At 41.8% G+C, this 26221-nt stretch overlaps 2 long non-coding RNA genes across 2 annotated transcripts; both read right to left on the reverse strand.

The window, feature by feature from the left end:
- Positions 1–892: 892 nt before the first annotated feature.
- LOC125310157 lies at positions 893–1505 on the reverse strand. Its single transcript, XR_007196254.1, has 3 exons — positions 1420–1505; positions 1245–1273; positions 893–1153 (listed from the first exon to the last, which is right to left on the reverse strand). It is a non-coding gene; the product is annotated as an uncharacterized LOC125310157 (long non-coding RNA).
- Positions 1506–17205: 15700 nt separating this feature from the next.
- Positions 17206–18274, reverse strand: LOC125310156. Its single transcript, XR_007196253.1, has 3 exons — positions 18190–18274; positions 18027–18055; positions 17206–17935 (listed from the first exon to the last, which is right to left on the reverse strand). It is a non-coding gene; the product is annotated as an uncharacterized LOC125310156 (long non-coding RNA).
- Between the last annotated feature and the right edge of the window lie 7947 nt (positions 18275–26221).

Here is a 26221-nt window from a genome sequence, read left to right on the forward strand (position 1 = left end):
GAGGCGGGAGGGGAAGTGGTGGGTTGTGAGCTGATGCTGATACAGAGTAGATAACAGATGCAGACACAGCATGTTAGTTCAGTGTGCGACTGAAAAAGCATGAGAAAAAGACTTAACACTGTTGTGTGTGTTAACCACAGATATCCGTCAACTGTATTTTCCACCACTACTGCATGAAGTGATACCCTAGCTTACAGGACAACTCATCTGATCTGGCAGTCCTATTAAAGACCATTACGAAGTGTGTGTGTGTTTGTGTGTGTATGTGTCTGCATGTACAAGTGTGTATGTGTGTGTGTGTGTGTGTGTGTGTGTGTGTGTGTGCTTACGTATTGGTGTATGTGCATCCGTACATATGTGTGTTACTCTTGAAGAGTGGAGAAATGTGTCACAGAAAAAAAACAATCATAGAACTGCTTTCTTCAGGTAAGTAGCTTTAATAACGTGAATAAGCTGCTAGTTCCTCCATTAGATAACAGTGCTCTAGTGGTTACCAAAGACAAAGCAGTTCTCATACAGGTTTTCAGCCATATGCTTTTCAATTTCCACTTTTAAAAACTCATAGTCAGCACACGCGTGTGTTGTCTCACAGACTATTATGAAAAAGCAGATAATGTGGTAGTCCAAGTACATAAAAAAAGATGTCGGGTGATATTTATTTAAGCAACAACATACCTTTGAAAACAGTGAGCAAATCCATATGAAGACATATACAGACAATACTATATGAAGTACATATAAAAAGTAAGTGAGCTAAAGTATTAAATGTGTATAATGCATTGTCTCTAAACAGAAACAAAGCTATATATGCTGTGTGAAAGAGGAATGTCTTATAGGGGTTAGACAGCAGGCCCACTCCCTTCATCTACACAGTAGATGTGTACATTCAAAGAAGCTTTGCATTCAGTTATACAAAACTACAAGAGACATGATGGGACTTACACACTCGGAGAGGTTTTCAGACTTTCAGAACTTAAAGCAGTTACACTGTTAACTCCCTAAACCCCAGCCTGGCATTCTGTAGCTCCTAATGTGCGGTGGATGGAGGTGCACTCAGGTGATGGAGACTCTGTGAACAGCTGGGTCTAAAGAGCCCATAAGGAGAACAAGGCTACAAGGACTGGCTGGTTGCAGCTGATCGAACACTTGGAGCCTAGAAGGACAAGAAGGAGGAGACCATATTAATGGGGTCCTGTTAACATAAAACTGACCCCCTAAAATGATGATGTGTGTGTTTCACTTACCAAGGTGTTGGGTTTGCCCTGGGGGTCCCCTGAGAGGCAGAAACAGATAGAGATGTATCAGAGAAACAGCAGAGTGTATCTGCAGCAGCTCAGATTGATGGACCTGCATCAGTCAGAGTGAGATCAACATCAGGAGAGGAAAGAGCTGCAGTGTGGATCTGCAGTATCCACTCACCTGATCTCTTCCTGTGGATGACCACAACTATGACCACAGCCACAAACAGACTGATTGTGGCAGCAGCTTTAACAGCCACATGAACACCTGGGGGGGGGGCAAAGAGAAACTGCATATTTGTACTATTTTATATTGTGTACATGGCCTGTAGGTGGCCGGAGACAGTTTTCTGTGAATATCTCGAGAACCGTAGGGCCTAGGAGGTCCACCTTTTTTTATGTATGTATGTATGCCAAGTTTCGTAGAATTTCATCCATGGAGGCGTCTAAAAAAATTAGGTTATGTGTACATTTAGTGACTTTTCACTCATTGGCCTGTAAATGGCGGTGCACACATATACACATGCACACACACAGGCACCCACATACTATCGGTATTAGAACGGCCGATACATAATTACAAATTCAGTAGGATTAAAAGAAAGCCAAAATAAATATTCATCATCATGGCTGCATTTTCAGTATTGGCGATAAGTAGTCGTTTGTCCACTAGATGGCGCATCGTTGCAGTGAGACGTAATTTTGTTGGAAGTTAAAAGTGGGTTGGAAAAACAATGGACGCTTCCTACAAGGACTGTAATTTACCGCTGCGAACATCTAATAAGGATAGGATGATGTTCACATGAAGTGTGTTACGACCCTGCCAGGTCTCCACTGGCCCCGCCCACTTGCGCTCATGTTTGTCTGTCTCTGTGAAGCAGGTTGCCTGAGATGTGCAGGTGTTTGGTATTGCCCTGATGAGCACCTGTATTTGAAGGCCTGGGTTCCAAGTGCAGATGGGCTTCCTCTCCTCTCGACCGTCGTCTTTTTGTTTTGTTTGAACATATCCCTAGACATACACTCGCACTACACCTTGCTTTTATTCACTACACTGACTTTCTCGTATATTACTTTAATAAATATTCTTTATTTACTCATTCTGGCGTGGAACTCCCTTATGTAGCTCATGCTTGAGCCAGCATGCGTTACAAGTGGGGGCTGTCCGGGAGTTGAATTTGGAAATTGTGCCTAGGTCGGTAAGATTTTTTTTCCCCTTAGATGCACGATAACAATTCTTTTAACTCCGGTTTTGTGTGATTAGATGTGCCTTACGCACAGGGAATTTTTGGGGAGTTCCATGTTTTGTTTTGTTAATGAGCTTAATTGATTACCTGTTTTCCGGTGTATGCTTGTTACGACGGGAGAGGGAGTTCCGCTGGTATCCTGTGCTTAGCTGCAGGATTAATCCTTTCGTGCGCTTTTTCCTCGATGTTTCTTGGTGTCGGGAGGCCTGGCGGAACCTAATAGGGTAAGTTACTTTTGAGCTACGTGCAAACCCGGTCTTATGTGAGACGCCTAAAACTTTTTTGTGTTGGTTAACTTGTAGCTTAAGTGGTGTGTCGAACGTGGGGGAACTGCTTATCGGTTCAATCATAGGTGGGCACACTGAAGACGTAGGGGGTGGAAATATTCAGGGCATTTGTGGCGAGATAGATGCCGGGCAGCTCACTCTCTGCATAAGTAGGCCAAAGTGTTCCGCTGTGCTTTCAGGCGCCGAGTGACTGGGGGGGGGGATGTGTACGATTGGGTAGGTTTATTAGGGCTTTCGAATTTTTTTTTTTAGTAAGCTTGTTGTATTATGACAATCGGACTACTTTTAGATTGTTATTTGAATGGAGAATCTTAGTGTGTTTTTTGCTGCTCCGACGAAAAAAGAATTGTTTGGTCTAACGAAAGACCAGTTGCGTAAAGTCGCTGAACACTATTGTTTTGAGTCTCAACTTCCGAAGTCGGCCAAAAAGGCAACATTGCAAAAATTGGTATTAGAGAGACTTAATGAGATGGACGTCGTTTTGATGAATGAGTTATCTGAGCAGCCTGCCCCTCTAAGTACATCTACTCCTCAGGCTGTTCATTTAACTTTTGAGCAACAAAAGGTACGTATTGAATTACAAATTGAACGCGATAGATTGGCAGCAAGAGAATTGGCCGAAAGGGCTAAAGAGAGGGAACGAGGACTGAAATTGGAAGCGGCTGAGCGAGAAATGGAGCGTAAATTAGAGGCTGAGGAAAAGGAAAGAACGTCTTTTGGAATATGAGATTAAAAATACGGCAGCGCGAATTGGAAAAAGAAAGTGAGCTTGAGCGCATCAAGTTAGAGAATGAGACTGAGAGACTTCGGTTGATGGCAGCAGGTAGATGGCCAGCCCAACCAGCTAATACATCCGAGTCAAACTTGTCTACTATGATACAATTTCTGCCCAAATTCAACGAACGCGACCCCGATGTATTTTTTGCATTATTTGAAAATGTTGCCAGTGAGCGAGGTTGGGGAGACGCTGAACGAACTCTGTTGTTACAGGCCGTGATAACAGGGCGCTCAGGAGGCCTTTATTGCGCTTGGTGCGTCGGAACGGAAGAATTATGAAGCTGTAAAGGGGGCTATTTTGAAGGCTTTTGAGCTTATTCCTGAAGCTTACAGACAGAAATTTAGAAATTGGAAGAAGGGGGAGAGACAAACACATACTGAACTTGCCCGTGAGCTGACTAGTTTGTTTATTCGTTGGCGTACGTCTGAAGGAGTGAAGACGTTTGAGGAGCTGTGCAATTTGGTTGTACTAGAGCAGTTTAAAAACGTAATTCCAGACAGACTTGCTACTTACATAAACGAACATAAAATTAAAACAGCTGCAGAAGCCGCGGTTCTAGCGGATGAGTTTGTTTTGACCCACAAGAGTAAATTCAGAGATCATGCGCCTCAGCGTTTTAGTCCTGACGATTTGCCTCAAGGTTTCAGTCGCGAAGATTCTCGCCCCAGACGCTTTAATGCTTTTAAACGGGATCAGGGTGGCCAAAATAAAGCTGGTGAGGGCAGTTGCCATTATTGCTTAGAAAAAGGGCATTGGAAAAAAGTGTCCTGTTTTGCGTGATAAACGTCATAAGTCTGGCAGGGGGAATCTTTCAGTGGGCGTGGTCCCAGTGGGAAGGGGTTCTCAAGCAGTAACGCCTTTGTCTCAATGTCGCTGTACCTCTGCAGATGGGTCTGGCAGTGAGAGGGCTGATCCTTCTGGAGATGAACAGCGACAGAGGACTGACATTTTTGATGAATGTGAATGTGAGGGGTTCAGTCCGTTCATTACTAATGGTTATGTTTCAATGTTGGGTAGCTCTGATCAAGTGGTCGTGAGAGTGTTGCGCGATACAGGGGCGAGTGAATCATTTATCCTTCAGTCAGTTCTGCCATTTTCTGATGTTTCAGACACTGGTAGCTGTGTCCTAATCCGGGGGATTGGGATGCAGTCCATATCTGTCCCGCTCCATAGGATTGTGATGAATTCTGATTTGGTCAAAGGTGAGGTGGTTATAGGAGTCCGTCCTTCTTTGCCAGTGGAGGGAGTGGACGTGATTCTCGGAAATAACCTGGCGGGAAAGCCGTCTGGCCTGGGGTGTCTCCTCCGCCTGTGGTCAGTAATGCCCCTGTTTTATCAAAAGATTCTGATTGTGCAAATGAGTTTCCGGATGTTTTTACAGCATGTGCTGTGACTCGTGCAACGAGTCAGGCGCAAGTGGTTGAATTTACTGATAATGCTTGTCCAGTTGTACCCGTGCTGCCTTCCTCTCTGTCCCGTGTTGATTTGATTGCAGCGCAGGAAGAAGATGCTGATCTGGTGGAGTTATTAACGACAGCTCGAACTGAGGGTGATGTGAAAAGTGCAGCTAGTGGTTATTTTATTGTTGAGGGTTTGCTGGTGCGTAAGTGGTTGCCTTATGAATGTGGTGTTAAAGATCCTGTGTTGCAGGTAGTCATGCCAAGGAAGTATCGTGACTTGGTGTTGCAGACAGCCCATGGTGACAAGTCTGGGCACTTTGGTGTTCAGAAAACTTACCGTCGGCTGTTGCAGCACTTTTATTGGCCTAGAGTAAAACGCGATGTGGCTGCCTTTGTTAAGAGCTGTCACGTGTGCCAGATTTCGGGTAAGCCAAACCAGTCAATTAAACCGGCCCCATTGTGTCCCATTCCAGTAGTAGGACAGCCATTTGAACATCTAATAATTGACTGTGTAGGGCCACTGCCGCCATCAAGATCAGGGTGTGCATACTTATTAACGGTCATGTGCCAGGCCACTCGGTATCCAGCAGCTTATCCACTGCGAACCATTCACACAAAATCTGTTGTCAAAGCGCTTTCCCAGTTCATTTCTATCTTTGGTATACCCAAAATCATCCAAAGTGATCGTGGAAGTAATTTCACTTCAAAGATGTTTAAAGAGGTGTTAAAACAGCTTCACGTTAAGCAACAACTAAGCAGCGCATATCACGCACAAAGTCAAGGCGCCCTTGAGCGCTTCCATTCAACATTAAAGTCTTTGTTGCGCTCTTATTGTGTTGAGTTGAACAGGGACTGGGAGGAGGGGCTTCCGTGGCTGCTTTTGGCAGCACGGGAGGTGGTACAGGACAGCATGGGTTTTAGTCCAAATGAGTTAGTATTTGCACATGATGTTTGTGGTCCGTTGTCTATTTTAAAGGATGGGTTGGAGCCATCGTCACCTCCAAATAATGTTATTGATTATGTTCACGGGTTTAGAAGCAAGCTGTTTTTGGCCTGGAAGTTGGCGTGTAGGAATCTCACCAAGGCCCAGGTTAAGATGAAGAAGAACTTTGACCGACGGGCGGTGGAGAGAACTTTTAGTTCTGGTGACCAGGTTTTGGCTCTCTTGCCAATGCCTGGGTCACCATTTCGTGCCAAATTTGTTGGGCCATATTCTATTGTGCGTCAGGTGTCTGAGCGTGATTATTTGTTGTCAACACCAGATCGTAAGAGGTCTACTCAATTTGTCATCTTAATCTACTTAAACCATACTATTCCTCTTTCAGTGCTGTTGCCAGTGACCCAGTGAAGCCTGCTGCAGTGGCTGCAGTGCAGGAGGGGCCCAATGTGTCTCAGCAGGTGGCAGCTGATGAGGACTCATTTGGTCCTGACGATGCAGTCCTGCAACCGCGACTTAGGAACTCTGAGACACTGGCTAACCTGGATAGTCTGTTGTGTCATCTTCCGGTAGAGTGTAAAGAGGTATTGAAGTTTTTAATCATGTCTTTTGATGATTTGTTTTCAGACACACCTACATGTACTGATTGGATTCAACATGACATTGACGACGCACAACCAATCCGTCAGCGCTTTTATCGTGTTTCACCACAGAAGCAGAAGTTTTTAGAGGATGAGGTCAAATATTTGTTAGATCATGGTTTGGCCAAGCAATCGTACTCCAGCTGGGCGTCACCTTGTTTACTAGTAGGTAAGCCTGACAATACTTTCAGGTTTTGTACAGATTACCGGAAGCTAAACAAGGTGACCAAACCAGATTCGTTCCCGCTCCCAAGAGTTGATGACTGTGTGGACCGTGTGGGTGCTGCACGGTACGTTAGTAAATTTGATTTACTAAAAGGTTACTATCAGGTTGCGTTGACTCCACGTGCGCAGGAAGTTTCGGCCTTTATAACACCATCTGGCCTATACGGAATGGCGGGGTACTATAGGAGCTTTTGCCCTAACTTTTCTTCTGTGGTGTCTCCCCTTACAGATCTCTTGAAGGGTGGGTCGAAGTTTGTTTGGTCATTGGCATGTCAAAGTGCTTTTGACAATGTGAAGTTGTTGCTGAGCTCTGCTCCCGTCTTGGCGGCTCCACGGTTGGATCAACCCTTTCATATACAGGTGGATGCGAGCCATGTTGGGGCAGGGGCGGTACTTTTACAAACGGGTGAGAAGGGCATAGTTCGTCCGGTTTGTTATTTTTCCCAGAAATTCAATAAACACCAACTGAATTATTCCACTATAGAAAAGGAAGCGCTGGCACTGGTGTGGGTGTTGCAGAATTTTGATGTATATGTGGGGGGAGGGGTACAGCCGATGGTTGTGTTTTCTGACCACAACCCCCTCACCTTTTTGCATTCTTTGCAGAACCCGAACCAGCGTCTGATGCGCTGGGCGTTGTTCTTACAGCCTTACCATCTGGAGATTTGCCATATCCGAGGGGTCGATAACGTCATTGCAGATGCGTTGTCCCGTTCAGTGGATGATGGAAATTGAGCCTGAAGTCCTGTCATTTTGTCTCACGCATCTTCTTTCTCCTATGTCTTCTCTCCAGTATGTCCTTAATGATGCTTTTTCCAGGCGCTGGGAAATTGCTGGTTCTACTGGACATGGAGGTTTGGGGGGGAACGGGGTGCTAGTGGGATAGTTTTGACTGGTGGATGGATGGTGATGTATTTAGAACCTACTTGTTACAACTGTTGGTGGTGGTTGGTGATGGTTGGTGGGTCTGACCTTTTGCCCTAGTAATTTTATATTGAGAGAAAGATTGATTGTTTTTGATGTTTGTTTACTTCTGTCAGACGGCTCACTTTGTGGTCGTCTGTCTTAAGAGGGGGGGTGTTACGACCCTGCCAGGTCTCCACTGGCCCCGCCCACTTGCGCTCATGTTTGTCTGTCTCTGTGAAGCAGGTTGCCTGAGATGTGCAGGTGTTTGGGATTGCCCTGATGAGCACCTGTATTTGAAGGCCTGGGTTCCAAGTGCAGATGGGCTTCCTCTCCTCTCGACCGTCGTCTTTTTGTTTTGTTTGAACATATCCCTAGACATACACTCGCACTACACCTTGCTTTTATTCACTACACTGACTTTCTCGTATATTACTTTAATAAATATTCTTTATTTACTCATTCTGGCGTGGAACTCCCTTATGTAGCTCATGCGTGAGCCAGCATGCGTTACAAGTGTAATTCCCATTTCTTCTTGAAGCCGAAATAAATCTGAGGATGTTTATCGGACATGCTTGGTTTTTACTGCAGGTACGTTAATCTTGTAATATCAATGAGGACCTAGGTAATGTTACCGTTAGCGTTGGTTGAGTGATGGAGGCCCATTTGATTGATTGCATTTGTAGAAAACTATAAATGCGGTTATACCAAGCAAATTGATAGCAGCACTGTTTGTATCTTTCGATTGTCATTTATTGCACGTGCTACAAAATCATTCTGTGCAATGGAAGATTTACCAACGTTACACCGGTCTGATACAGTTTTGCCTATACATGCGTGAGACTGAGACGCCTGTTTTTTTTGTTTTAAGTGCGTGCAGGGTGTGAGGGGAATCGATGTGCTTTGATTCCAGCTTGGTAGTTGTAGTCTGAAATTAAAAAGCACGTGTGTGTGAAGTATCCAAACAATGACACCTTCATTATGGCTTCTTTAGCAACACACCTTAAGCTACTGTGTAGTGGGTCCCATTTAGAAGTGGCTACTTCATTCACGCTTTCCTTGACTCATGGAGCTGCGTGAATGTTATTACAACTTTTCGCCACGATATGACCGTTTAAGTCCGCTTGATACTGTAAGGCTTAAGCCATTGGTTTCCAAAGGAGATTTTATTTGTGTCGCCAGCATAGCCTATTGACAATTTATGTTGTAAATAGGCCTACCTTATAATCCTACCTGTAGCTTAGGGAAGCTAACAGCTTTCTATTAGGATCTAGTTTGTTAGTTACCGTTTTGTCATAACTCCCTGATGCATTTTTGCATTTAGAATAGCCAGAGCGTGTATATCTCAATCGGAAAATTAAACAATATCGGGTGCCTATGGACTAGGCTGGGTGAACCCATCTGATCTGCCCGCTATTTATTTTTTGATTTCTTAAAGATTGAGCTTTGTCTGATGAAAGCCAGACTAGCCATGGACCTCAGTTACACAATGCAAAGGGAACATGAATCAGCCTATATTTGCACGAACAATAACGGACAATAGCTCTTCAACTTTGGCCCGTTAAAATGTGTATGAACAGTCTAGCGACCCATTTCATCAAGGCTCATTTGGACATGTCAGTTATTTGCACCACTGGTTAGATGTAAAACAGCATTTCGTTTCAGACTACTGTTACTTAATTTGTGCATTAACAATAAAGTATTACATGAACTAAAGATGACTAAAATCTTATGTAGAAGAAGAAACATCCATCCATCCAAAAATGACCTTTGTTTTTGATAGCTGTTGAAAACGGCATGGAACTGACAGATGTTTTTGTTTATAAATACATAAAAAATAAATAAATAACATTATGCTGATACCTTTTGCTTTTCCCAAATACAATGTAGCCTACAGGTGTAAGTGACCTTTCATCAATCCAGTTGCAATGGATGAACTGCCCTACTTGTGATTGTTTAGAGATTTTAAAGGTTTTATAACAATGCTACATCTTTGGCTATTCTACAATCTATTCACCTTTTCAGCACCAGTAGGCTTTCTGTGTGCAGCCACACACACACACTCAGGCATGCCAAACAAGCATACACAAAAGTTTCAAGAGTGGGGGATGGAGTAAAATATGGAGACAAATTGAAGTGTGATTTATTTTCGCGGAACGGATGTCCAGGACTGAGCGGCGGTCATATTTTGTACGGCCATGCGGTACATCTAGTTCAATTTGCACAACTGTAGCATAACTATCTAAGAAGGGAGTATGTAGAGGTTAGAATATTGTAACTTTGAAACTCTGGACATCTGTGAACATCTGTGTGGTCAAATAAGTATGTTGGTCACATGGAACTTAATTAAATTCTTTCATATTACTGATAATAACATATATGCTTTCAGTCAACACCATGCCAGTTAGTGTGTTGTCAAGTAAAGGTAGACGTTTAACACCTGTGTGATTGAACAATGTACATATCTAACTCATCATGATTACACTCTCTTTTACTAATGAAGCACATACATCTGAATCGCCATTGCAGGTTAACGCTGTGCAATGCAGCATTCACAGCCATTCCTTAAAATAGTTTCACATTCAGGACAGGGATATCATTAGATTTAGTTTTAGAACTAGACCTCTTCCAGACAACTTAACAAATAAGATTTCACTCTGCAAATAGCAGTAGCAATAAAAGTAACCTTTATTGTTGATGGAGTAGTCAGCAAACACCTTATCCTGCCCTGCAGTCAGCTGACATCTCCATTTCCAGTTAGTTTTATTGCGGTATGGATCTCTAAGCTCCTCAGTCAGTGTGATGGTACACAAAGATGTAGTTCTGATCTGGCGGTTGATGGTGTTCTTCAGCTCAGTCCCTCTCATGTCCACCCAGCTCAGATGGTCTCCTGGTCCTGTACACTTTGGGTCATATTTATTAAAGCCTAAGTGTTTTGTGACTATCTTGGCCACTAGGGGTCACTCTTGCATCCTTGCCATGTTTGTTTTGACAGCTAGATTATTTGTGTTTGTTTTGACAGCCATGTGCCTCTTTTTTTTTTTGATGGTCATGTGATTTGTGCCCCACCTGTTTTTGGTTAACTTTCCCTCCAATTCTTAATTTCCAATTCTGTGGTGGTCATGTGATCAATTACCTTGGGTATTTATTCTACCCTGTGTTTTGTTCTTGTCACTGGGGTGTAGTAGAAGTTGATACATCATGTCACTTCTGAAAACCTAGCGGTACGTAAGGTCAGCTCTCCAGATGAGGCAAATCACGAGATTTCAATCAACAAAACACCAGACCAATCTCTGTTGCCGTGAAACTGAATTAGCTCAACCCATCTTTCTTAAAATAGTCGCATTTTTAATTATCTGTCATTCTTCTCATTAGAATAACAAACCGGCGAGGGGAATGCGAGCTTTGGATGGTGACGTCGACCGGAAGTGATTGGAAGCAAGCGAGTGGAGTGCGGAGTGGCGGTTTGTTTGTATCTCCAAGAGATCTTTTCTTTTTCTTGTTTTTGTTTGTTTGTTTTTTTTTTTTTTTTTTGGCGGTTTGGCATAATCTGATTTGTGACTGGGTCTGGATAGTATAATGGAGGAGGATGATGGGAATGATGATTGGTTAAAAGGTCTAGAGGACTGGAAGTCAAGGTTATGTACACGGTAGAGGGAGAGGAGGAAACAATACTAGGTCTAATGGGGCTGAGGGAATGGGGAAAGGGCCATCGAAGAGGAGTATTGAAGAGGTATCTGATGAAGTAGGTAGAGATGTGAGAAGGAAGTTAAATCAGGAAGATTTGAAAGTAGTCGTTAAATTTAAAGAGGGGCATGATATAAGCGAAATTGGTTTGTTTGCATTGACGAGTGGATTGAAAAAGGCAGTAGGAGACATAGAAATGGCATAGGTGTTACGGGATTGTAGATTACTAATTAAATGCAGGAACAGTGATCAAAAAGAGAAGGCTATGAGATTACAGTCGGTGTGTAAGAAAGAAGTGAGCGACGTACGAAGCTTTGTAGGTATAAGAACAAAGGGAGTGATATCAGGTATACCAATTGGGGAAAAATTGGACGATCTCAAAAAGAATATTAAGGGAGGAACTGCAGTGGATATAAAAAGATTAAAAGCAAAGCGTAATGGAGAGAAAGTAGATAGCACTACAGTACTTTTGGAGTTCAAGGAGCAAGTGTTGCCAGATAAAGTGATGGTGGGCTATTTGAGTTTCTAGGTGCGGGAGTACATTCCTCCACCAACTCGATGCTATAGATGCCAAAGGTATGGTCATATAGCAAATGTTTGCAAAGGGAAATTAAGATGTGGGAAGTGTGGAGGAGAGCAGTAATATGGGAAATGTGGAGAGGGGCTTGAGAGGAAATGTTGTAACTGTGGTGGGATCATACGGCTGCGTATGGGGGGTGTCCTGTAAGCAAAAGGGCAGTGGTTGTGCACCAGATACGGACAACACAAAACATTACATATGCTGAGGCTGTAAAGGTTGTCAATATGGAAAGGAAAGAGACACATGAGGTACCGGCAACTCAAGGTAGTGGTGCTGAATGCAGAAGGCCAAAAGAGGATGTGATAAGCTCAGAAATTAATATTGTTCATTGCGTATGTGGTTAATTGTTCTGATCAAGCTAAAACGAGAACTGAGAAAATAAAAATAGTTGTTAAAGCTGCTGCAAAATTCTTGAATGTGGATAATTTATCATGGGACAAAATACAAGCTGATCTTATGCAGGGTGAAACAAATGATCCATCATTAACACCTCTAAGAACTTATTGATTTTACAGTGGAATGCAAGAAGTCTTATAGCAAATGGGCAGGAGTTGAAAGGTTTTATTTATAATTTAGAGGTTAAGCCAGATGTAATTTGTAGAATTGAAAAATACAGTAGCATTCAGATGATCATGGTGATGATGATGTACCTGATAGTGATATTCATAGTATAATCAAACAGTGATATTCGTTGTTTTTGGTGTAGAGGATTTTGATACTTGAAGAAAGTGTAGCTATCAGACAATTGCTGAATAAAATTACGACTTTTAAAAGCCAGATCCCCAGTCTCTTCTACAATTTGCATAACTGTCAGTTAAAAGACCCCATGCTAGTTAGTGTTCAGTCTGCTTGGAGAAAGATTGGTGACTGCTATTTTTGGCAAAGAGGATTTCAATACAAAGGTAAAGGAAGATGTGACACCTGTGTGATTGAACAATGTACATATTTAACTCATCATAATATTAACATGGTCTTCCTGTCATACCTGAGACTTGTGTACCTGGAAGAAATGTGGGTTGAGCACCTGTGTGATCATATAATGATAACATCCACATGTTGGTTAGATAAAACAATAACCGAACCTTCAGAATACTAATGATATCATAACATGTTGTGTCTAGTCTGTCACAATACACCATCCCAGTGTATCCAGCAAGCTCATGACTCTTAATGTGTTAATGGCAGCTGTAAGGCACTTAGGAGAGGACGATTGCTGAATGATATTATGACTTTTAGTACATTAGGCTATGCAGGTTTATTCTTATAGCATGTTTCATACACAGGGGTAATGCAATGTGCTTTCATAAACAAAGATCAGTAAATTATTGTACATAACGCATAAACAGAGTGCATAAAGTCGTTAGGTAGGGTAACTGTAGCATAATTATCTGACACAGAGTTGATCATGGTCATCATGCTGTACCTGATGTGCCTGAGTTGGAAGGGGTGTCCGTTGTTGTCTTTGGTGTAGAGGATTTTGATACAGAGGTTGAGGTAGATGGGGGTTTAAAATCTGTTTCTTAACACAGTGAAAAGTAGCTATCAGACAATTGCTGAATAAAATTATGATGTTTAAAAATCAATACTGTCTTGTTCAACTGTAGCATATTTATCTAAGACTCAGGGAGTATTTAAAGGTTAGAATATTGTAACTTTGGAAGAGGAAGCTCTGGACATCTGTGAACATTTGTGTGGTCAAATAGCATGTTGGTCAGATGAAACTTAATTAAACTCTTGTCATATTACTGATAATAACATATATGCATTCAGTCACAAAACAACATGTTAGTTAATGTGTTGTCAAGGAAAGGAAGACGTAGGTTTAACACCTGTGTGATTGAACAATGTACATATCTAACTCATCGTAATAATGACACTCACTTTTACTACTTTTACACTTTTTACACTTTTACTGACTCTATAGTCAACTGTACATATCTGTCTACTGTTAATACTGCATATAGGCCTGCACGTTTTGACTACTATTATAATCTTACTGTTAATACACTGGACATACCTGTACATACTGTACATATCTGTCTATATTGTCCATTCTGCATATCCAAATGTATTCTGCTCTTATAATGGTTACTGTAATACACTGCACATATCCCTACTGTGAACCATGCCACTTGCTTATCTGGATACTACTGTATTATATGCATTAACTTTTTTGCATTAACTGAATTGTATGGTCTCTGTACTGGTACTCAATAAAAAAAGGACAATTAAGTTTAATCTAATCTAAAAATCTAATGAAGCATATACATTTGAATTGCCATTGCAGGTGGTTAATTCAATGCAATGCAGCATCAAAGCATTCACAGTCATTCTTTAAAATAGTTTCACATTCAGGACAGGGATATCACGAGGTTACAGAAATAGACATCTTCCAGACAACTTAACAAATACGATTTTACGCTGCATATAGCAGTAGCAATAAAAGTCACCTTTATTTCTGATGGTATGGTTAGCAAACACCTTAACCTGCCCTGCAGTCAGCTGGCATCTCCATTTCCATTTTACTTACAATACAATTATTGAACAGATGTCATCACCATGATATGACTTTTCTAAAGATATTTTTTTTAGACCTTGATGCCACCTTGTGTGACCTCTGATTGCTGGAACAAAGGAAAGCGTACCAGAAAAAACTGACAGATGAACTGAAGTATCTTTTCTGATTTTGGGTTCACCCTTTCCCCCATACTGCTGACAGGTGTAGAGTCCAGCTTCATCAGTGGTGACTTCAGTGATGTGCAGAGAACATCCAGAGTGCAGACTCAGTCTCTTAGCTCTTTTACACTCATCTGAGTTGGGGGGGTCAGTGCATTCTTTGACCTTCCCAAGTGTAACCAATTGAACTGTAGCTTTTCTATCACTGTGTATCCATATTGTAGTAGAGCAGTCAGGCTGAGCCACATTATCACAGGGCAGAGTGGCATTCTGCCCCACACTGGAGAACACAGTGGGGGTTTCCCCTCTGACACCTGATATGAGAAACCTTAAATCAGTTATAGTTGATAATAGTGAAATATGATATAGTTTACAGTTCAGCTCACAATTATTCATACCCCTGGCAAATATTGATTTAATGTTGATTTTCCCTTGAACAATATGTTTGTTCTGACTGAAAATGGCTGAAAAATCATAATTTTAGTGTGGCCCAGCCAGAGTCCAGACCTAAATCCATCAAAAAAGGGAGCAGAAGGCCAGAGTGATGGCAAAGAATCGTTAATGCCTCACAACCCGGATTGCTGTTAAAAAGGTGTGGACTAGAATCAGACTTGGAACAGTGGCTTGGTAGATATTAAGAACCATTTTAAGAGCTTTCATAAAGAAATAACATCAAATAAAGTTCTTTCCATTGATTATATAAAAAGGGTATGAATCATTGTGGATCTGCCATTTTTCATAAAAAAATTAAAAAAGATGATTTTATTCAGTTTTTCTACCACATTGCCTTACAACCTGGCGTGTGGCAGAACAAATGTATCGGTCAAGAAAAAATCAACACTAAATCAACATTTGCCAGGGGTATGAATAATTTTGGGCTTAACTGTATGTATGAAACACTAATATTGAATAGTAGTGGATGCAGTCCACATTCGGGGTGGTTTTGTTATCAAACGTCAGGCACCTGGCATGAAAAGGCGGCTCTTATGTTTCTTAATCAGTCATGGGTGTGTTTTGGGCGTAACATCCTTTAAATCAATGAGAATGACATCTGCACAACTTCAAACAGCGCATCAGTATTTCGATATCAGTATCCACTAAACCATGCTTTACTAAAACCTATAGTATAGGCTACATGCATCTGTACTCATAGGCAAAGTGAAACTAACTTGGTGCAATAATCAACGACAAAACAGTTATACACAGTTAATTACTTTCACTATTGACTGCCAATGGGTTAACATTAACGTTAGGGTCCAATTTGACAGACCGCATAAGATATTGAAACAAGGAAGGACTTGTACTGGTGGTTATGGAGGTAACGTTAGTCACATGTAACTCACCCATGTGGTCCTGAGTCCAGCAGATCAGCAACACTATCAGCACACAGGGGATGGATGCCATATTCCTCCTCTCCTCTTATCTGTCTTCTGTGTGTGTGTGTGTGTGTGAGTGTGTACAGAGCTGATAACTGAATGGGACTGCAGGCTCAGTGTGCGTCTTTCTTCTGTGTGCATTTCATCTAAATGCAGCTACAGTATGTGACGTGTGTGATGAGATCCAACCCCTCCTGTTCCTCCTGTGGTGTTTGTGGTGCTGAGAGCTGACAGCAGAATACACACATGTCAGAGTTGCCTTTCAAGGACTTGATGTGAGAGTATTGAGATTGACAATGAAATGTATTTGACCATAACAGCTGCAAATATTTCCATGTTTTACTATAGAATACTAAGGATTTCATACTAAAGATTATTCACTAGTTTATATTCCGGAATCTGCATAAAGACATAGCTTTATGCAGACAACTGTGCAGGCAGGACTCAAGCATGATACCGCCATTACACCCCTTTATTTTTTAAATAAAGAAGACGGGAGGCGTGAGGGGAAGTGGTGGGTTGTGAGCTGACGCTGCAACTTCAACAGGTAGGCAAATAAAACACCTGACTGACTGAAGAAGGAGGTGTGGCAAATCACATCACACTCCCGAATTTCCGTTTGTAAACGCCATTAAAACTCATGGCAACAATGTGTACGATGGCAACTCTGACATCATACGGTAGCCTGTGGGATATGACATGATCTCAGTTTGAATATTCTGATCCCAAATGCATATGGGCATAAGGGCAAAGGGTAATGTTGGACTATGAAGGCCCACTTGTATATTTGTGTTTCAGTGAAAAGATTTTTTGAGGGGGAGGGGGGGGGGGGTGTTGATACAGAGTAGATAACAGATGCAGACACAGCATGTTAGTTCAGTGTGCGACTGAAAAAGCATGAGAAAAAGACTTAACACTCTTGTGTGTTAACCACAGATATCCATCAACTGTATTTTCCACCACTACTGCATGAAGTGATACCCTAGCTTACAGGACAACTCATCTGATCTGGCAGTCCTATTAAAGACCATTACGAAGTGTGTGTGTGTTTGTGTGTGTATGTGTCTGCATGTACAAGTGTGTATGTGTGTGTGTGTGTGTGTGTGTGTGTGTGTGTGTGTGCTTCGTATTGGTGTATGTGCATCCGTACATATGTGTGTTACTCTTGAGTGGAGAAATGTGTCACAGAAAAAAACAATCATAGAACTGCTTTCTTCAGGTAAGTAGGTTTAATAACGTGAATAAGCTGCTAGTTCCTCCATTAGATAACAGTGCTCTAGTGGTTACCAAAGACAGTGCAGACAAAGCAGTTCTCATACAGGTTTTCAGCCATATGCTTTTCAATTTCCACTTTTAAAAACTTAACTCATAGTCAGCACACGCGTGTGTTGTCTCACAGACTATTATGAAAAAGCAGATAATGTGGTAGTCCAAGTACATAAAAAAGATGTCGGGTGATATTTATTTAAGCAACAACATACCTTTGAAAACAGTGAGCAAATCCATATGAAGACATATACAGACAATACTATATGAAGTACATATAAAAAGTAAGTGAGCTAAAGTATTAAATGTGTATAATGCATTGTCTGTATCTAAACAGAAACAAAGCTATATATGCTGTGTGAAAGAGGAATGTCTTATAGGGGTTAGACAGCAGGCCCACTCCCTTCATCTACACAGTAGATGTATACATTCAAAGAAGCTTTGCATTCAGTTATACAAAACTACAAGAGACATGATGGGACTTACACACTCGGAGAGGTTTTCAGACTTTCAGAACTTAAAGCAGTTACACTGTTAACTCCCTAAACCCCAGCCTGGCATTCTGTAGCTCCTAATGTGCGGTGGATGGAGGTGCACTCAGGTGATGGAGACTCTGTGAACAGCTGGGTCTAAAGAGCCCATAAGGAGAACAAGGCTACAAGGACTGGCTGGTTGCAGCTGATCGAACACTTGGAGCCTAGAAGGACAAGAAGGAGGAGACCATATTAATGGGGTCCTGTTAACATAAAACTGACCCCCTAAAATGATGATGTGTGTGTTTCACTTACCAAGGTGTTGGGTTTGCCCTGGGGGTCCCCTGAGAGGCAGAAACAGATAGAGATGTATCAGAGAAACAGCAGAGTGTATCTGCAGCAGCTCAGATTGATGGACCTGCATCAGTCAGAGTGAGATCAACATCAGGAGAGGAAAGAGCTGCAGAGCTCCACTCACCTGATCTCTTCCTGTGGATGACCACAACTATGACCACAGCCACAAACAGACTGATTGTGGCAGCAGCTTTAACAGCCACATGGACACCTGGGGCAAAGAGAAACTGCATATTTGTACTATTTTATATTGTGTACATTAGGATGTCAATCTAAAATCATTCAACTCAACAAGCTGTTGATGGAAGCCCAGATGGATTCAGTGAGTTTTGCCATTGGAAGCTACATGCAGAGGTGTAGTGATGCAGGTGTGAGTGGAAATAGTGTGACACACACACACACACACACACCTGAGCAGTGGGACAGCTCACACCTGAGCATATCCAAATTCTTAGGTATGAAACATTTGTATGTTGCTTGCCCGTGCTTTCCGAAATGCTGTACACACACACAACATACACACACACACACACACACACACTTGTGCATGAGCACACACACAAACACACACAGTGTTTCCTGAGGAGTGGCGTGATGGGCAGCTGTCTGATGAAGCTCTACTGGTTATGTTATCAGGAGGGGAGGACGGTTGTACATCTGGTGGTACAATTAAAACAACTCATAGGTTACAGCAGGGCTGCACAAATTCTACCCCGCCAAGCGCTAAAATGAATCGGGGAAGAGGGCTGTGGACCATAGTGTCTTATTCAATTTGCATGACTGTAGATTTATTAAGAATGATCATGATTATTTCTTTTTCTGCCAAAAATGTGGTCATCACTGCTCAAATTCTGATTTCAACACAACTTTGCAGTTCTCTAAACGCATTATTCAACACTTTAGTTGAGAGGCCACAGACATTATGAGCTCATGAGCAATTAACCTTAAATTCATGTAATCATGATGATCATGCTTAAGAAATTATAAATCATAATGACGTACTACCTAATGTCTTAGTTGATGTGTTGTTCAAGCATGAGGTCATGAATGAGAGACTATGAACTCATGTAAATTCCTGATGATTCATAAGATATAAAGGAATGAAGTAATGAATAAATCATGAATTAATTCATGCATGAATTCATGATAATTCATGTAACTTTACCATAAGGTCAAGAAAGATCAATAAATGATTGTACATAACATTTAAAGTCACATGATTTCCTGCTTCCATCTCAGTCACTTTGGGGGACATTGAGACTGCAGCAGGAAATGACATCATCAGTATTTGAGACCTTTACACAGGAATGGTCTATTGAGTGTGGTATTGAGTTAATCACTATGATATAACTTTTCTATAGATATGTTTTTAGACCTTGATGCCACCTTGTGTGACCTCTGATTGCTGGAACAAAGGAAAACATACCAGAAAGAACTGACAGATCAACTGCAGCATCGTCTCTGATTTTTTTCCCCCTATACTGCTGACAGACGTAGTGTCCAGCATCATCAGTGGTGACTTCAGTGATGTGCAGAGAACAGCCAGAGTGCAGACTCAGTCTCTTAGCTCTTTTACACTTATCTGAATTGGGGCGGTCAGTACATTCTCTGACCTTCCCAAGCTCAACCAATTCAACTTCAGGTCCTCCAGCTCTGTGTACCCATGAAGTAGTGGAGCAGTCAGGCTGAGCCACGTTACCACAGGGCAGAGTGGCGTTCTGCCCCACACTGGAGAACACAGTGGGGGTTTCCCCTCTGACACCTGATATGAGAAACCTTAAATCAGTTATAGTTCATAATAGTAAACTATGATAGAGTTTACACTTGGTCAAGAAAAAAATCTAGCCTGGAAAATCCAGACTCTGATAATCTAAGGGTCTGGCAAAGAACAATGTAATGGCCCAACTCGAGGGGCGGCGACAACAAGCATGCATTTAAAAATCTCACTGCACGCAATTGGATAACACTAGACCATGTTTACTCTGAATGATTTCGGACTTCGACGCAATCGGATAACACTACGACCAATGTGTACTGTCCTCCAACGTTGCAGCGCTGTCTTCATCAGTTTAGCTGGTTTCCCGGAATGTTGGGGTAAAAGTAACGTGCATCATTGCTCTTTGCCAGAGTGTCTTAGCCTGGAAAATCCAGACCCTGATAATCTAGAAAGATTAAGGGTCTGGCCAAGAACAATGTAATGGTGCAACTCGAAGGGGCAGCAACAAGCATGCATTTAAAAATCTCACTGCACGCAAATGGATAACACTAGACCATGTTTACTCTGAATGATTTCGTACTTCGATGCAATTGGATAACACTACGACCACTGTCCTCCAACGTTGCAGTGATGTCTTCATCAGTTTAGCTGGTTCCCCGGAATGTTGGGGTAAAAGTAACGTGCATCATTGCTCTTTGCCAGAGTGTCTCGCAGAGACAATTCCATTGAGCTCTCGCGAGAACTCTGGATTTCCAGGGTAGAAAAAATCTACATTAAATCAATATTTGCCAGGGGTATGAATAAATGTGGGCTTAACTGTATGTCTGAAACACTAATAGTGAATAGTAGTGGATGCAGTGCTTTACTGTTTTTCCATTCACGTGTCATGGTCTGTTAGTCATTTATACATTTCAAAGTTATAAATGTTGGAACATTTACATTCTAACAAAGACACAGAGGTGTGAGTACTACTATATACGAAGCCCAGGAGGTGTCATTGCAAGATTATTAGATATTGAAACAAGACAGGACCTGTACTGGTGGTTATGGAGGTAACGTTAGTCACATGTAACTCACCCATGTGGTCCTGAGTCCAGCAGATCAGCAACACTATCAGCACACAGGGGATGGACGCCATCTCCCTCCTATCCTCTGTCTTCTCTGTCTTCTGTGTGTGTGTGTGTCTGTAAGTGTGTGAATGCGCACATGAGCTGGTAACTTAATGGGATTGCAGGCTCAGTGTGCGTCTTTCTTCTGTGTGTGTTTCCTCAAATGCAGCTACAGTATGTGATGTCACGTGTGTGACGAGGTCCAACCCCTCCTGTTCCTCCTGTGGTGCTGAGAGCTGACACACATGTCAGAGTTGCCTTTCAAAGTCAAAGTCAAGTCAAGGTGAATTTTACTGTCAATCAACAATACAACAGTTATTGCACAGTAGAACGAAATTGCGTTTCTCCATGTGCTGGTTTGAAACAAACACTTCAGATAAAAAAGTAGTGCACATGTACACCACCGGTACACCTAAAGTGCAACATAACCAGACAGTATGCATTACTGCACACACACAGACAATAGACAAGACAAGTATTGCAGAAGTGTTTTTATGAGGTAAATGAAAAAGAAGGTAAAGTGCAAAGAGCTGATATAAAGGCAAAGTGTAAATGTTCATGATATTTTCTTGAGTGAATTGTGTAGTCTGATGGCCAGCGGGAAAAAGCAGTGAAGGAGAAATTTTGGATTACTAATCTACATTTATTACATAGAAGTGATTAACATTTCATTTTATTATATTCTTTGTATGCTTTCTATACATTCAATACTGTGCATCAACTTTGCTTTGTCTGTCATTTGTTCTCTCCATGTCATGATTTTCTAATAAAGGTCATGCGACCCCCTTTGTCATGAGTTAAGGGTATTCTGCCTTAGGCAGTAATACTAGGAATATCCCGACAGGAACTAGACTATGGCAAGAGAATGCTGAAGGATGTATATGTATTGTATTGACCAATTATCTACTTACTTGGAGTAGCCCCATGACTTGCTTATGGCGTATGGATCACATGCTACTGTATGTCCAAGAAGTGTATACAGTATGTATTGTTGTATTTCTGTATGTATGAGGATTTTTTGGAAACGACCATTGTACTCATGTGATTTGTATTACCAATGTAATTAACATGTATAAGATGGGGCTTCGCCCTAGAGAACTTTGAGTTGTGTTACTGGAACATACTGTTGCTAGTGACCTGCTCCCGGTATCGTGAATAAACCTGCAGTGGTTCCTCACACCTGAGTGTTGCCTGGATATTTTTGACCACAGCAGTTGCTGAGTCTGGCAGTGTTACACCGCATGCTGTGGTATCGCTTGCCAGATGGTAGAACAGTTAGTGAGCTGGGTGGGTGGGGTCTTTGATTATACTGGTCGCTCTGTTACTGCAGCGGGACGGGTACAAGTCCTGGATGGATGGTCGGGCTGTTCTGGTGGTGATCTTCTCTGCTGTCCTCCACCACGCTCTGCAGAGCCTTCTGGTCAGCAAAACCTTCTTTTCAGCAGAATAGTGGGATCGACAATGGAATGTGTTTAACTATAACAGGTGCATATTTGTCGCTATGGAATGTGAAGGATTTCATACTAAAGATTATAAAACTCATGACAAAACTGCACATGTTAGCCATAGATAACACCAACTGTATTTTTGACCACTACTGCATTGCAAGTGATGTCCTAGCTTACAGGACAACTTGTCTGATCTCAGAGTCATCAATAATTTGTTGGTATTTGTTGGTGACTGCATCAGGAGTTCACCTGTTGATGTGTGTATGTTCCCGTCTTGTCCTCTTCTGTTTGCCTGCTGAGGAGGAGCTGGTCTGGGCCTGTTACAATGTGAGCACGCTCAGTGTAGAGCTCAACAACACACTGCAACCCCAGCAGACTACACAATGTCTGTGTATTAAAAATTTGTGTAATGTAGTGTCTTAACAACTCTGTCTAGGAATATTTGTGTTTGAATGTCTTAATGATAGTTTACATGTTTTAAAACCATAATAAATAATAACATGAAATCAACAGTAATTACACATTGTAAGGTATTATAAGACGTCACTCGTCAGGACCAATAAGGGAACTGGGAGTGGTCGAAGGAAATCGTGAAGCTTTGGAAATAACAATTGATTATAGAACCCCTGTTAACCTAATGATTCTGACCCCGCTAGATATGGAGAAGTTTCAGTCAAAGTAATATTACTATCCATAGTAGGCTGATGTAGGCCTACCCACGATACTGTTACAAGAATGCCTCACCTTCCCCAAGAATAGTGTGCAAGGCCCTCCTCTGCCGATTAATTCGGGAGGTACCATTTACTAAGTTATGATCCTAGTGAAAGTCGGTCAGAGGCTATAGTGCTGACCTGGACCACTATACTCACCTGGACAAAACATCTTACCAAAGCTACAGAGGGTTCAGGGTGTGCTAAGGTTAGCTGCCTAGTTCCAGACTACTAATAAAATCAGTGAACCACCACAATAGGGTGTGGTCTACTGGTTAGCGCTTCGGACTTGTAACCAGAGGGTTGCCGGTTCGGACCCCGACCAGTAGGCACGGCTGAAGTGCCCTTGAGCAAGGCACCTAACCCCTCACTGCTCCCCGAGCGCCGCTGTTGTTGCAGGCAGCTCACTGCGCTGGGATTAGTGTGTACTTCACCTCACTGTGTGTTCACTGTGTGCTGAGTGTGTTTCACTAATTCACGGATTGGGATAAATGCAGAGACCAAATTTCTCTCACAGGATCAAAAGAGTATATATACTTATACTTATACTTATACAATACAATACAATGGTCAGTTCTCCTGGTAGCATGCCTACTTTCACTGATTAGCCCCACGGCACCAGAGACTAATCCTAGCCGTTCCCCATGGCCCATCTTAAACCTGAGGGATATCTAAAGAAATGCTAGAAAACTATGCAGGTCAAAGCTTAACAATTTATTTGTCAGGTATAAGTTACTCATCCAATACATTTTAGAAGTACATCTAAATGAATAATGTGAAAGTTACGAAAACAGGTTAAAGGAACATGTAGGAAACCATATAAAACAATCAGAGAATGAACATACCAGCTCAGAGGATGATGGCTACACACCAGAGTGGTGTGGGAGATTCTGACTACAGAATGGCTCCCAGAATGCTCTGTGAACCTCACTTAAATAGTCTACCTAGTTTGTGGTTGGTTACATTGATATGGATCTGTTGCATGGATCACATGGTTGGAGGTCAGCTGATTTTGGGTCACATGAGAAGTACTTTGAAGAGACTTGAGACCATTGTTGTAGTGAGAGTGAATTAAGACATAACAATGTACACATTAATTACATTTCCTGCTTCCTAGTTAGTTTCTCCTGTGAAAATGGCAAAGGTTAGAGATATAATCAAAAGTTGTTGTAGCAGCAATATGTGACAATGGGCCCACCATGAGGTCATACCATCATGTGGTAGAGTAATTAATCAACAGTTCACATGATCAGGAGTTCCTCCCTGGCCGTGGTTTGACACCTAACGCCCGTCATGAGGCTGTTACCCTTGAATTGTATATATTTATGCACGGCCTCCGCAGTTTGAGGAAGTGGCTCTGAGGCTGCTAACGCTGCTCCTGTGGTTTATCAGATTATTAATAGATTTGCGGAGTGAAGAACTGTGCTGACATTCACGATATGAGAACTCTAATAGTAATATGAAGGATCTGAGAATTTGGAAGTCATGTGTGAACATGTACAGGTTAATAGTGCTAGACAATAACAAGACAGTGAAAGCATGACATTGTATGTCACAGGCTAATAATATAGTTTATTATGAAATAGCTTTATTCCAAAATTGTAGTGTAATGTAGTGTCTTAACAACTCTGTCTAGGAATATTTGTGTTTGAATGTCTTAATGATAGTGTGTCAGTTTACATGTTTTAAAACCATACACATATAAATAATGACATTAAATCAACAGTAATTACAATCTGTACATTGTAGGGTATCAGTCCTGTTGTAATAACCCTGCCAGCTCTCCCTTGACCCCGCCCATCTTGTGTGCCTGTGTCTCTCTGATGGGGGTATTATATAGAACTGGACAGAGGGAGGAAGTACCACCCCCATTCATTCCAGTGGCCAATAGAATGGCAAATGCTAGTCCGGCTACTTAATCCAAAAATATATTGAATTTGGCGGCTGCCATCTTTAAAAAAGGCATCTGACAGGCCCACTTCCAGACACATTTTAATCTCCTCTCCCAGTGTTTTGTGAGACACTAGACACTGACTGGCGTTACAGTTCTGTTTTACCTTTGATTATTCTGACTGTCCCTACATTCTGTAATAATCTGAAATCTGTGTGTGGCCTCCCCTTCATGTTCCCATGCTTGAGTCGGCATGTGTTACACCTCTGCTGTGAGTTGCTCTGCACATTACAGTTTTTTACGATTGTTTACACACTAAAATCAAAATTTCCACACAATTTGCAAAATTCTACTCCAAGGAGCAAAACACCTCCACAGATTTAGCACAACATTATACACAATGTCTGCTTCACCCTTTTTGCAAAACATTACACACAGTGATTTGTAAAACTCTACACACATTTTCACATCTTAGACACAGATAAGGATTGTGAGGTTACTTCCTTGTCATTACAAAGCCCCGGATTGCCAATGACCACACTAATGAACAAATTGGATAATCACATCCACCAGTTGTGGAAGCACACATGTGCTAATTTGAAAACGCAGCACTCAGATGTGCTGTAAAGGGCAGCAGTTGAGTTCACCTGTCTTCAACAAAAATGGAAGGAGCTAGAAGAAGAGTGAGAATGAGAGGGGGAGCTCAAAGAGGAGATGAAGGAGGTAGAGGAAGAGGAGAAGGAGGAGATAGAGGAAGAGGCAGACAGAGAGATGATGAATAGTTACAGTATTCTTGTTGCTTAGTTTTTCTTCAGAGTCAAAGTGTATGTACTTCATGCAGTAATTTTTATTTGTCTAAAGATTTTATTTGTTTCATTGATTTCATTGTTGGTTGATTACTGTAACTGATTATGGTAAGAAATACTGTAAGTATTGAAACAAGATGTACCGCAGAGCGGTACAAAATGTGACCGCCGCCCAGTCCAGCACATTTTTTCCACAAAAATAAATCACGCTGAAAGGCCTATAGGATTCTAACTGTCTCACTAAATTGCATTATCCACACTCAATTCTCACTGGTATCTGCTAGACAACAAGTACCAAAACATGATTAGTTCATAGATTTCACATGTAAAATTCATTTTATACAACCCCACCTCCATCTTGCCTGTTCATAATTCTGAGAAATTCTTGAATTGTATGCATGTGTGCATGTACATGTTTATGTTATGTGTGTGTGTGTGTGTGCGTGCTTATGTGTGTGCCTGCGTATGTGCCTGT

This window comes from Alosa alosa, chromosome 17 (assembly GCF_017589495.1).
Source record: "Alosa alosa isolate M-15738 ecotype Scorff River chromosome 17, AALO_Geno_1.1, whole genome shotgun sequence".
NCBI lineage: Eukaryota > Metazoa > Chordata > Actinopteri > Clupeiformes > Clupeidae > Alosa > Alosa alosa.